The sequence below is a fragment of the Ictalurus punctatus genome, unplaced genomic scaffold (assembly GCF_001660625.3).
Source record: "Ictalurus punctatus breed USDA103 unplaced genomic scaffold, Coco_2.0 Super-Scaffold_100, whole genome shotgun sequence".
In the NCBI taxonomy this organism is placed as follows: Eukaryota; Metazoa; Chordata; class Actinopteri; order Siluriformes; family Ictaluridae; genus Ictalurus; species Ictalurus punctatus.
In genome coordinates, this window is record NW_026521086.1 from 2,266,040 (window position 1) to 2,280,184 (window position 14,145).

General features: G+C 37.6%; 1 long non-coding RNA gene across 1 annotated transcript; it reads right to left on the reverse strand.

Annotated features, from left to right (window-relative positions):
• Positions 1-2,989: 2,989 nt before the first annotated feature.
• LOC128629684 (uncharacterized) lies at positions 2,990-13,451 on the reverse strand. Its single transcript, XR_008394042.1, has 4 exons — positions 13,345-13,451; positions 12,871-12,991; positions 4,241-4,340; positions 2,990-4,127 (listed from the first exon to the last, which is right to left on the reverse strand). It is a non-coding gene; the product is annotated as an uncharacterized LOC128629684 (long non-coding RNA).
• Positions 13,452-14,145: the final 694 nt, after the last annotated feature.

The window sequence follows — 14,145 nt, forward strand, 5'->3', positions numbered from 1 at the left end:
TTTAAATCTATTACTTCATCCCCAGTGAAATCCTCTTATACAGAGACTAAGGGTCCATAGAGTAGGATTCAGTCATTATCTACATCATTTAATTCGCTTGAGTGACACCTGTTTATAATAGTTTCACATAAAATCACAAATATTATAGCTTAAAAATGCAACTCATACAAATTTTTTTTGAAAATAAATTATATATTTTGTAAATGTATAAAATAAAACTTGTGTCCTATGTGGTGGTGTAGTGGCTAGCACAAGGACAGATTTAGTGATTTGTCGGATCCTAGACAAAATATAGGGATGGGGCCCTCATTTCAGTGTTTTAACATCAATATTTAAAATTTCAGCTTATGTTATTTAGCATTAACAGCAATAATCAGGCGTGTACGGGGCCTAAAAGTGGCCCTGGACTTTCTGGCCCCGAGTGGATCACCACACCCGGTCCACAATACGCCACTCATGAAGTAAGCATTCTGATGGCATTTTAGAAAAAAACATAATTAATTTGCAAAAAGTAAAAATAAAACTTTCTTAACTATAAGTTTATGCAGTGTTTTGGGGGCCCTTGCTAGCTCGAGGCCCAAGGCAATTGCTGCACGTACGTTATCATGTTTGCCTTGCACCTCCAGTTTTGGAGGTTCAATTCCTGCCTCTGCCCTGCATCGTAGTTTTCATCGTGCTTCAGGGGGTTTCATCCGGGTACTCTGGTTTCCTCCCACAGTCCAAAGACATGCGTTGTAGGCCGATTGGTATCTCTAAAAAATGTGTGCAATTGTGCCCTGCAATGGGTTGGCACCCTGTCCTGGGTGTCCCCCCACCTTGTGCCCCGAGTCCCCTGTGAGTCTTGACTCTGTGTAGGAAAAATGGGTGGATCTATGTGTCCTGCTCTAAAAAAAAAAGAAAAAGAAAAAAAAGAACCTGTTTGAATATTAGTACTTGCAAACAAGCTAAAGTGTTGTGTGAAGTGTATTAAAGAAGACAGAGCACTTGTGAATTTTAGACTTGACTGAAAATCACTTACACACAAACAAACAAAAAACCTCAAAAGTGTAAACTCTGGGTTTAAGTATCTGTCCAGTGAAGTATTTAGCAGAGCATTTATCTCCATATCAGGTGTGTTATACTATTACACTGAGCAGACTGACCTATCATAACAATCAGCATATAGTCTCATATTCCATATTCTATTATATACTAGCAGTATTATTTAACTGAAAGTCAAAACTTTTGCTACTAAAACCATGCAGTAGAACTGCTCGATAGAAATAACATTGCTCATGTGACATCCTATTAAATGTAAATATTATGTATATGTACTTTGGCTAGTTGTTTTTTTCTCCATATGGTTATAATGTTCCCAAGACTAATACATCACAGGTATTCATCATGTATACATAAGATGGACTACCATAACAAAATGAGCATAAAGTTCAAGTCATGCATAGATGTTTAAAATCGAATCATTTTCCTATATGTCACAAATGACCAAATAGTCTTCAGTAATTCCAGACAGCATGGAGAAAGTTAAATAAAGTGAAGTGAAGGATATAATGGATGCCTGAAGGGTTGCATAAAACAACTCAAAACTATGACTACACAATAAATTGATGGGATTTATGTGCATTAAATTGTGTTTTTATGAAACATCTTAAGAAACAGGGGAATAATGTCGACTGAGATTGATTACTTAAAGTGAAAAACAATAAGAATCATTTTATAATAAATAAATAATGTACAATGTAAAATAGATAAATTATTTACAATAACCTGATTGCATAAGTGTGCACACCCTTAAACACATTTAAATTTTATCACAGCATTTCATCTTTTTGGATAAGAGTAGATCAGTTTGGAGCGTCTTGATTTAGCAATATTTTGCCATTCTTCCTTGCAAAAGCATTCTAACTCCGTCAGATTGGCTGGACATCTTCTGTGCACAGCCCTCTCCAGGCCACCCCACAGATTTATGATTGGATTTAGGTCTGGACTCTGACTGGGCCATTCCAAAAGCTTGAACTTGTTTTGGTGAAGTCATTCGTTTGTTGATCTGGAGGTTTGCTTTGGGTCGTTAACATGCTGAAAGGTGAAATTCCTCTTCATCTTAAGTGTTGTAGCAGAAGCCTTAATGGTTTGCACCAAAATTGACTGGTATTTGGAGTTATTCATTATTCCCTCCATCCTGATCAAAGCCCAGGTCCAGCTGAAGAAAAACCACTCCAAAGCTCAATGCTTCCCTGTGGGGATGGTGCTCTTTTGGTGTTGTGCTGGGCTTTTTTTTTTTTTTTTTGCCAAACATGTTTTTTGGTTATAGCTAAAAAGTTCAATTTTGGTCTTGTCAGGTATCATAACACATTATTCCACATGGTTTTGGGAGATAAAAAGGAGTAATTTTAGATGTGTAATTCACAACCTTAAACTTTTCATTCAAAACGTTGCTAAATGTTTGAGATTTTTCTTTATTCTCTCGACCATATAAACAATAATACTTAAATACTTAAGAGATGACAAGTGAATTTGTGATATTTGTCTTTGTACGGAATGAATGAACACAGGATATTCTAGGTGAAACCATCAGGGTTGAACAGCATTAATAGGCACTAGATGGGACAGTGATGTGAGAAGTTTAAATAGACCCTGTAATGCAGCCTGGCTGGGGTTTTGAGGTCATTTAAAAATCCACTTAAAAATGATATTATATAGAACACAGATACATTCATGGCTCATTTGTTCACATTTGATCCGCACTGAATCATTTGTCAAGTACTGAATAGAACCCATATTCTGTTCATTAAAATTTACTCCAAGTACGTGCATACCATGTGTGTAAAAAGAAAATCAGTACCATCATGCCCTTCTTTAGAGATTTTATATTGATTAGTTTCACTTGTCCATTTGCTCTTACTATATTAATGTTTACGAGGGGCATCTACACTCAAATTGTGTTTTTGCTTTGTGCAGGATAATAAAATACATCAAAAAGGCACTCGGGATAAACATTGTGTACATGGACTTTTTAATAATGCTGTAAAATGATTAGCAAAAGGAGACTTCATAATCTTGCTTACAAATCAGAATATATAACTTCAAATAATAATAAACACAGGAAGACATTTCTGTAACCCATCATTCACAACAGCCTTTAAATCTGTTTGCTGGTCCATCTGTAAGAGAAAAAATATTATACATGCATACAAAAATAAATTTCCAGCCCAGCTACACATTTCAGGTTTCATGCTAACTGCAGTTCTACCTGCTTTTTATAGTTAAAGGTGTGGGTCACATTTCTTCTGTCATATTCTGGAGAGAGCATAATAAAAGCACACCCTTCTTTTTCCCCCTGGTTTCACAAACAAGGCCTAAGCCTAGTCCCAGACTAAAATGTATGTTTGAGCTGTTTTAACTGAAAGCTACTTGCACAGACGGATCTTAAAACACGTCAGTGCCATTGTTTTATCTCAGGATGTGCACCAGAAATATTTTTTTCTAAAGACACGTTTATAAAAGCTACTGAAATGTCCTAATTTATTGAAGATCTAATCCTGGCTTAATGTAAACCCTGTCTGTGAAACCGGGCCTTTATCTTCTAGTGAAGGAGAAGAACATTCATTGAGCCTGTAATAAACTTTTAAACAATCTTTAAATAGTAAAAAATTAAGGACACTAATGTAGTAACCGCTGAAAGTATCATGGTGAATATAGTCACAAATAAGGTCAAATATTTCACAAGACCTTGAGCGGGGATAGTTGTGACTTTCACAATATAACATCCTCTACACAACACCAGCAACGATGAACTAAACCTGTTCTGAGACCAGGAGCTATGCTGAAAGAAGAGAGAGCAGCACCTTGCACAGGAAGAACCTCTCCTCCCACTCGTCAACCCCATCATACTTACACTTCTTGCAGCATAACTGGACTCACCTCTGTGTAGCACAAGTCAAACCACTGAACAGAAAAAGGTTGGTGGGTGGACTACAAGACACAGTCACACTTTATTTATAATAATAGAGTGTTTATTCAGAGTCGTACCATCACCTCTTGGGAGAGGGTGAAGATGGCTACCTGTGTTGGAGTGTGATGGAGAACAAGATCACTGCAGCACAAGCACCATGGCCAGAAATCCTCTTGACCTAAAAAAGAAAAACATGTTTGGTAAATCATGAGGCTGTCTAACAGAAATTAAATCAATACATAAAAACATGACAGGCATTCTGGCTAGGTCAGCTGATGGAGGACAACATACCCCAGCCCACTTAGCTTCCACATGACAGCCAGGAAGTCTTTCTTGGTGGCCTCCAACACAGCCAAGCACTGCATGTGGAAAACAGCACCTCAGTAAGAATCTGAAAATAAAAGATCATCACCTGGGACTCACAGAGGCCAGAAATGCTGCTTATGTAGAAAGTTTAAAAGCAACTCAACAGCCAGGTCATAAACACACACTCAGCAGGAATATAGATTTATAATCTGCGGCTTTAAACAACGTTTGGGGGAAGGTGCACTTCCTAAACATGACCACACGATGGCAGTCAAGATCCATCCAGAACACCACGCAGCGCTGCTATTTTATTTATTTTATTTTATTAATCACCCTTTCTTCTTCTTCTTCTTCTTCTTCTTCTTCTTATTATTATTATTATTATTATTATTATTATTATTATTATTGTAGTATTCATGTTAGCATAAGATTAGGAAATAATTTCTAAAAACTCAGTCACACCTTCATGCTACCTCTGTGCATGATGTCAATGGTGCACTGCTCCTCTTTCTCCATAGATACAGGGACCCTCGACTTTAAGCCTTTTTATTGCAAAAGCAGCTACTACAATAATAATTATGTGTAGATGGAAAAAAAAGTATTAGGCTAAGCAAATGTCCTGAGTTTTTTTCTAGCAGTTTTTGACTTTTTATTTCAATTTTATTTGTATAGCGCTTTTTACAATAGACATTGTCTCAAAGCAGCTTTACAGAAATATCAACACGGTATACAGATATTAAAGGTGTGAATTTATCCCAACTGAGCAAGCCACTGAGTGGCGACGGTGGCAAGGAAAAACTCCCTAAGATGTTTTAAGAGGAAGCAACCTTGAGAGGAACCCGACTCAGAAGGGAACCCATCCTCATCTGGGTAACAACAGATAGTGTGAAAAAGTTCATTATGGATTCATATGAAGTCTGTATGGCCTTAGGAGCAGCCGTAGTCCCAGCAGTCTGGAATTAAAGAAGATTTGAGCTCCATCCAGAGGCAGAAAGGATCTGGATCTCTAGTATCTCCATAAATTCGTGGGGGGCTCGGCGAAAGGAGAGAGGGAGAAAAAAGATAATTATGACTGCGAAGTAGTAGAACAGAATCTAGTCAGGGTAGGCTTGAGTAAACAAATACGTTTTAAGCTTAGACTTAAACACTGAGACTGTGTCTGAGTCCCGAACACTAATAGGAAGACTGTTCCATAACTGTGGGGCTCTATAAGAGAAAACTCTTCCCCCTGCTGTAGCCTTCACTATTCGAGGTACCGTCAGATAGCCTGCATCTTTTGATCTAAGTAGGCGTGGCGGATCATATAAAACCAAAAGGTCGCTTAGATATTGTGGCGCGAGACCATTTAGTGCTTTATAGGTCAATAAAAGTATTTTATAAATCAGTGTGAGATTTCACTGGGAGCCAATGCAGTATCGATAATATCAGTGTGATATGGTCGTATCTTCTGGTTCTAGTTAGGACTCTAGCAGCTGCATTCTGGACTAACTGGAGCTTATTTATATTCCTACTGGAACATCCAGACAGTATGGCATTACAGTAATCTAATCTAGAGGTGACGAATGCATGAACTAGTATTTCCGCATCATGTAGTGACAATATGTTTCTTATTTTAGAAATGTTTCTGAGATGAAAGAAGGCTATCCTAGTAATATTATCTACATGAGCATCAAATGATAGACTGGAGTCAATAATCACTCCAAGGTCTTTAACTGCTGTACATGATGAAACAGAAAGACCATCCAGAGTAACCATGTGATCAGAAAGAATACTTCTAGCTACACGTGGGCCTAATAAAAGTATTTCTGTTTTATCAGAATTAAGTAGAAGGAAGTTAATTAACATCCAACATCTAATGTCCTTTACACATTCCTCAACTTTACTAAGCTTCTGTCTGTCCTCTGGCTTCGCTGAAACATACAACTGTGTATCATCAGCATAACAGTGGAAGCTAATTCCATGTTTACGAATAATTTGACCAAGGGGTAGCATATATAAAGTAAAGAGCAGTGGGCCTAAAACAGACATGTACATGTATTTCATCAACACTGCTACGAGCTTATTTTTTCCCCATAACAATAATATAGCCTTATTCTCTGTTTACTCAGCAAGACTATAACTTTATTCTCAGTTCCTCTCCTTAATTTCAGTCACTTCCTCACTGAAACCTATAATCAGAATAACTCCAAAGCTCAGGACCCAAGTCTCCACTCTAAATCATGTGTCTAGAACACAGGCTCTGAACTCTTATCTAACACATTTAGTGTTTTATCTGCTCTAAATCACCCACCTCCGCTCGTGCAGGCCGCTTAATTAGCTGATGACTTGAATCAGGGGAGTTTGGTGCAGGTTCTAATTGAACATCCTCAGGAGTGTAAAGAAGCCTCTCTCTAATATCTTTCTTACCGGTTCAATTCCAGCTTCATCACCACCCCAAGAAAGCACTGCATGTTAGTAGTGTTCAGGGTCAGTATCTAAACTGATAATCTATTCACACACACTAGCACTACTGCACTTCACATCCAGTATTTCCTTCTCTAATGTAGTGGGTTCATAATAAAACTGCCATATTTAATCATCAGCACCAAAAGTCATGTTTATTCTCATCACTGCTCCTGTGTAGCTTAATATGTTCTGTAGAAGGCCTCGACTATTTCACTCGAGAATATCCACAAATAGGGAAGAAGATTACAGAGATAAATGTAATGTATACATTATTACATTAAAACAACGATTATCAAGGGAGAGAAAGAAAGTGAATTCTAGACCTCTGATCTGTACATGACGTCATCAAAGATCTTATGGTTCACTGCTCCAATTTAACTGTCTGTGTGTGTTAGGGATGCACCGATGCCGATACCAGTACTCAGGTGTCGGCCCGATACTGTGTTCATGTACACGTACTTGTAAAACTACCCCGATACAACCGCACCGACACCACTTTATGACAACGTGACATAGCCTAACCTCTCGTCACTTGAGCAGGTAGTCGGAAGAGGAGCACTGTCAGAAAATCGTCACACGCACGTAATGCGACACCGCTAGCTTTAGCCTCAGAGTCATCGACACTGACTTTCTTCAATTTACTTTCTGTCAGTGTTATCTTTTATTCCCAACATGACCTCAGTCCTCAGCAGACGGAGGAGAAATCATCACGTGACTGAGGAAGAAAGTGTGTGTCCTCTAAATCAGGGATTAAACACCTCTGAGAAGGTGTATAAACTTTATAAAGCGGAGTTTGTGGAGCACGGAAGCATGATAGTGATGCGGTCGCAAGCTGCTCAAAAGGTTTAGTTTAATTTAAGTTTGTAATTATATGCTGTATCTGCGCGCTTGCAGTGTAAATTCTGTCGGAAGTGATGTGTTAGTAACTGGTCACGCGCGTTGCTGGTCACGCGCGTTGCTGGTCACGCGCGTTGCTGGTCACGCGCTGATACAGAGTGTAGCGCGAGTAAGATCTGTAATGTCTAATTCAAACATTATGATCAAAAGTAAAATCATGTCTAAAGACACAGAGATACAGAAACCACAAGGTGCAGTGAAAGTGAGTTTTTATTATTCATTTAGGACTGGAGTTTAATTCTGTGCTTTTTGTGCATCCATAAAAAAATAATGCTATCTATCTAACTATTTATAAATGTTTATATATATTTATCTTATATAGTTAGTTTACATTTATATTATATAAGTACTTATGCATTATTTTTTTTATGGATTCACAAAAAGCACCGAATTAAACTACAGTCCTAAATTAATTATATATATATATATATATATATATATATATATATATATATATATATATATATATGTATGTATGTATATATGTGTGTGTGTGTGTGTGTGTGTGTGTGTATGTATTGGGTTCTTTTCTGTTTTGGACAAACATCTGTGTAAAGTTTTAGTCTGAATTTGTATTTGTAACACTCAGTTTGTGGATTTTATTTTAAATCAACAAAAAGGCACTGAAAGTTTGCCCCGCCCCCATCAGATTAATCGACAAAATAATTGACCAATTAATCGATTGTGAAAATAATCGTTAGTTGCAGCTCTAATAATAAGCTGTATCATGAAATTGTTTTTTTTTTAAATAATAAAAACACCTTAATTCTTTTCAAAATAGAGTTGTCTTTGATAAGAAGAATGGAGTGTAATATAGTGTGAATCATAAAAATTCTATTTCATTTCTATTTGTTTACAGAAAGACTTCAGCAATAAAAGCAGTATTTTGCTGTAGTTGTTAAGGGGCCGTTTACACCACAACGTTTTCAAATAAAAACCGAAAACGTCTGATGCGGTTTGGCTGTTTGTTTCCATGACGACGGCGTTTCGGGGCCTGAAAAGTTTGGAAAACGGGTTTCAAAGGGCAAGTTTTTGAAAACGATGCCGTTATCATCTCCGGTAAATCATGTAAATTATTATCCAGAAAAACCACAGCTCCTCCGTTTACTTGTATTTGTTTACAGCGCGGTCTTTCCCTCATCAATATGGCGGACACATACAGTTGGTACGTGGTTAAAGAGAGTGTCGTGTTTATACAATAAACCAGTATGTTTATTAGAAACTACTGTCTGCAATATATAAGTATATCATATCAAAGTCCATATAACATGGCTATCATACTTAAAGCGACTTATTAACCCTAGAATGCATGAACCAAAAAGCCTACACAAATGCATAAAGTGGGTCGAAAATGAACCATACTGGATTGGATGGTTTTCTTAATTAATTTGGTGTCCTATTTAAAATAATTATTTGATATAATGTATGATACACAAATGCCTGCAGTCCGGACCTTTCACCAATTGAAAACATTTGGTGCTTCCTGAAATGAAAAATACGACAAAGAAGACTGAGGACTGTTGAGCAGCTAGGATTCTGTATCAGACACAAATGAGACAACCTTCCTCTCCCAAAACTCCAGCAACTGGTCTGCTCAGTTCCCAGACTTACACAGACTGTTGTTAAAAGAAGAGGGGATACCACACAGTGGTAAACATGGTCCTGTCCCAACTTTTTTTAGACGTGTTGCTGCCATCATATTCAAAATTACCTTATTTTTTCCTTAAAATGGTACATTTCCTCAGTTTAAACATTTGATGTATTCTATGTTCTTTTGTGAATAAAATATGGGTTTATGAGATTTGCAAATCATTGCATTATGTTTTTATTTACATTTTACACAGCGTCACAATTTTTTTAGAATTGGGGTTGTAGAAAACAAGGCTTGGATGCTAGAAATGCACTATAAGATTTTACAAAGAAACAAAGAGGGGTATACGTAGACAAACTAAACAAGAGCTAAAGAGTGATAATCATATGACTTGCTCAGTATCTTTCTGTGTTGTTCTTTCCAGCTGTAGTGCTTTTGAATGCTGTTATGGTGGAAAGTATAAGGAAGGGATTTGATTATCCAGTGTGGCTTGGAGAGATTGACACTTGTATACAATCTTTTTAGAATCTGTCTCAGTCTGGCTCATATACAGAAAAAAATAAAATATTTGGTTATTTGATTCAAACAGAAGCAGATGTTTGTCTACTATATGGAACTGAACTTTCAAAACAAAATCATAGGAAGCTTAACAACCCAAAGTTTAATCATTTATACTCTGCAACCTACAATTCCAAGCAAAGAATTTCATCGTACTGGATTATGTGTTACGTTATGTGTTTACAGTACTTTTCTGGAAGCCCGGGTCTAGAATGTGAAACATATCTGAAATATATTTTACAAAACATAATTTGTTACTTAACTCATTTAAATGTGGCAACCCCAAAAAATGGTGGGTGGTGATGAAGCTAAAAGGAATATTCTGAAATGTTTTTAGAGATCAGGTATGCAGATTTTGAGGAATGCAGAAAGTTTTTAAATGTGCAAGAATGTAAAGTGTAGAATTTACACTGATTAATTTCTCAGAATTTGTTAGCGCTTCACTGACTAATGGACTCTTACCCAGTCACTGACTTCTGATGGTTGGCGTGCTCTAGGTAGAATGACTGTGCCATATTCTTTCTATTTTTGTCCTACTACAAACATTTTTAGGAAAAACACTTGTGGCAAGGTGGGTGTAGTCGATGAAGGAGGGAAACAAACAAACAAACAGTACACACACACACACACACGGTTCTATAGTTCCACAGAACATTATACCACCAGCAGCAGTCTGGACTGTTGACACAAGGCAGGTTCATGCTGCTGATGCCAATGTCTGACCCTATCATCTACATGTCACAACAGAAATCAAGATTCATCAAATCAGGCAATGTTTTTCCATGCTTCAACTGTCCAGTTCCAGTGAGTCCACACCCACTCTAGCCTCAGGTTCCTGTTCTTGGCTCACAGACAGGAGTGGAACCTAATATGGTTGTAGCTTATCCACCTCATTTGGTTAGACGTATTGTATGTTGCAAGAGGGTTTTCTGCTCCCCACAGCATTATTAAGTGGTGAATGGTACATTGCTTCCTCAATTGGCTATTTTCTTTTTAATCCTTGAGTGCTCTTATAAATTGTCTAAAGTTGGTATCTTTCTAGTTAAGCAGAAAATGGAGAATTCACAGAGGCCCATGCTTTTTCTTTTACTTGAAACTCTGATTTCAAGTATCAAACTGATTTCAAGTATTTTAAAAAATCTCGTTTTACAGTACACTATGATTGATTTAATATCACTTGTAAATTGTCATCATTTAAAAAGACAATACCTTTTATAGATAAAAAACACAACCTATCAAATGTTGCCATAATGTATATTTTTTACGCAGGGATATGCATTTTCTCATTGCAGTCGATTCTGACCCATCAGCAAGGTAAGAATACAGTATAGTAGAATACAGAAATACACACACACACACACACACACACAAATGTCTGAGACCACATTGAAAATCTCTTACATTTTGAGATAAATTGGTTTTAGAATTTATTAATATTTAAAACAAAGAAAGTAAATGTTTAATATTTTGGATATTTATTTTTTTTTAATTCTGCAACTGTAAACATTAAGAAACTCTGAATCTCTTGTAAATATTTTAAAGATTGTACTTTATTTATTTTTTTATTGAAGTTGCAGTCAATAATACAATTTCTAATGAAAATTCTAAAATTAAATAATAAAAAAATGCAAAATAGAAACATTTTCCACTAGTGCTCTCAGACTTTTGGCCCCGACTGTGTGTGTGTGTGTGTGTGTATGCGTGCGTGCGTGTGCATGTGTGTGTGTGCGTGTGTGTGTGTGTGTGTGTCTGTGTGTGTGTGTGTACGTAAACAAACTATTAATGAAAATAAAATTTTGTGTAAGATAAATGAATGAATAAATATGTTCTCTTCTCCCCTCCAGTCGATGTGGCCTTAGGAGGAATAGCAGTACAATCTTCTTTACATTAACAATTATCCTGCTTACTTTGCTATCGATGACAACAGAGCATCTAACATGAATTTCAACTCGTGTGATTACGGCTGCTCCTAAGGCCATACAGACTTCATATGAATCCATAATGAACTTTTTCACACTATCTGTTGTTACCCAGATGAGGATGGGTTCCCTTCTGAGTCGGGTTCCTCTCAAGGATTCTTCCTCTTAAAACATCTTAGGGAGTTTTTCCTCGTCACCGTCGCCACTCAGTGGCTTGCTCAGTTGGGATAAATTCACACCTTTTAATATCTGTATATATATTATTACTCTCTGGCCGGCGCTCAAAAGTATTGGGACCCCGCACGGCCAGCTCTCAAAAGTACTGGCACCCTTGACGGTCGGCTCTAAAAAGTATTGGCGAACTACACGGCCGGCTCTAACAGTGCTGGTGCCATATCTGTCCGGCTCTCGAAAGTATTGGCACCCTACGTGGGCGGCTCTTGAATGTATTGGCGCCCTGTCCCGATTTCACCATGGCAAGCACCGCTCACATTTTCTTCAGGAAATGTACTGGTCTAGTTATAATTATTCTTCTTCCACCTTCGTGCCATTTTACCTCTAAAGAAAATGTTAATATATTGAGATTTTCAGTCCCTAGTGATGTTCTGAGTAAGAAAATAACCATATCCGTGCTTGCTAATAACTGTGCTGAGTGAGAACCTGTTCTACACACAGATCACAGCTCAGCTGCGGTGTTTAGAGACGCAGAATAAAAGGAGCGCGCTGTAGTTACAACATCGAAGCACATCACACCACCGCCCAGCGCTTTACAGATTCATAACAAACTAATAACTTGAACTAATGAGCTCGGCTCGGTCCAGACTACTGTCCACCCTGTCCTCGATTTCAGAGGCTTTAAACTCAATCCAGCGCTCAGATCGATAACTATTTAGGAAGCCTGACTCTGCTATTTATAACCGAACTATCCGTTACATGGTGAAGCTAGTTACAGAAGTCGGTGTAACACTAAATATTCACATGACATGACAACCACCAAAGTCTATTTAATATATTAACTTCATTTTATTAACTTATTGTACTTACTAATGTGCTGGATTGGTTAAAGTGTGTGCTAACTCTGGCTAGTAAAGTCCGCTAGCATAACAATTACTTTAATATTGTGATTCAATTATAAATAAAGTCTTAAAGCACGGAAATAAAATTACAAACTTATAAACTGCAAAAAAATTATAATAATAACTTACCTTTCGTTGTATTTGGTCTCGTTGCAGCAGTAGAATCACTCCTTAGGGCAATGGAAAGCAGCTGGTGCTATTAGTCTGTGACAGCCAGGGCAGATAGGAAATGTAGTTCTTTTCCTACTTCCTGTGTGGTGTTTACGAACTATTAGTGCAGTCAAAAAAACTACACTCCGCCATAACCCGACTTAAGGATTTCGTTTTACTGTTTGGAGATTTTTAAATAGTGTCATTTCGCTGTGCAGAAATTTAAAAACTCAAACTTTAATTACTATTAAGACTTATAATTATTTGGACAACATGATAACTATCTGTTCTAACTTATTAATGTTTATCTTATGCTAACAATCTAACCTTCTAACAGTCTAATTAGGCTTTTAACTTACCAGTCACTTTTTGTACACTTACATTTTCTGTTAATTTTAACTTAATTAAATATCAATATTAATGCCTAGTTGAATAAAACTTTAAAAATATTACCTCTTTGTTTTAAATCTTTTTAATCCGCTAATAGGTAATAGAGCTAATGTGCATATGCAGATTAGCCACAGTCCTTTACTAAGTGGGCGGTACCATAATTTGCATAAATTAGACTTGCAGAGTGTGTGAAGTGGTTGGCCAAACCCCGCCCCCAAAAAATACCGGTTCCAGACTAAAGGGGGCGAAATAGACCAAACCGATCACACACAGTTTGTCCAGATCATGCGTTATATGCCAAAGATAAAAATTTGTGAGGCGTCTATTTACAGCCTCCTCGACACTTTTCAATGCATCACCCCTGTGAGGACGTGGATTTTTGTCCCCTTGATGTTTTTGGTCCCCATGAGGTTGCTGTGTAAACATGATGATGTCCCCATGAAGTGATAATTACACACTCTCTCTCTCTCTCTCTCTCTCTCTCTATCTCACACACACACACACACACACACACTCTCTCACACACACTCTCTCTCTCACACACACATACTCTCTCTCTCTCTCTCTCACCCACACATACTCTCTCACACACACTCTCTCTCACACGCACACACCCTCTCTCTCACACACACTCTCTCTCTCACACACACATACTCTCTCTCTCTCTCTCTCTCTCACACACACTCTCTCACACACACACTCTCTCTCACACACACACTCTCTCTCACACACACACACCCTCTCTCTCACACACACCCCCTCTCACACGCACATACTCTCTCACTCTCTCACACACACACGCTCTCTCTCTGACATGCACACACCCTCTCTCTCACACACACATACTCTCTCACTCTCTCTCAC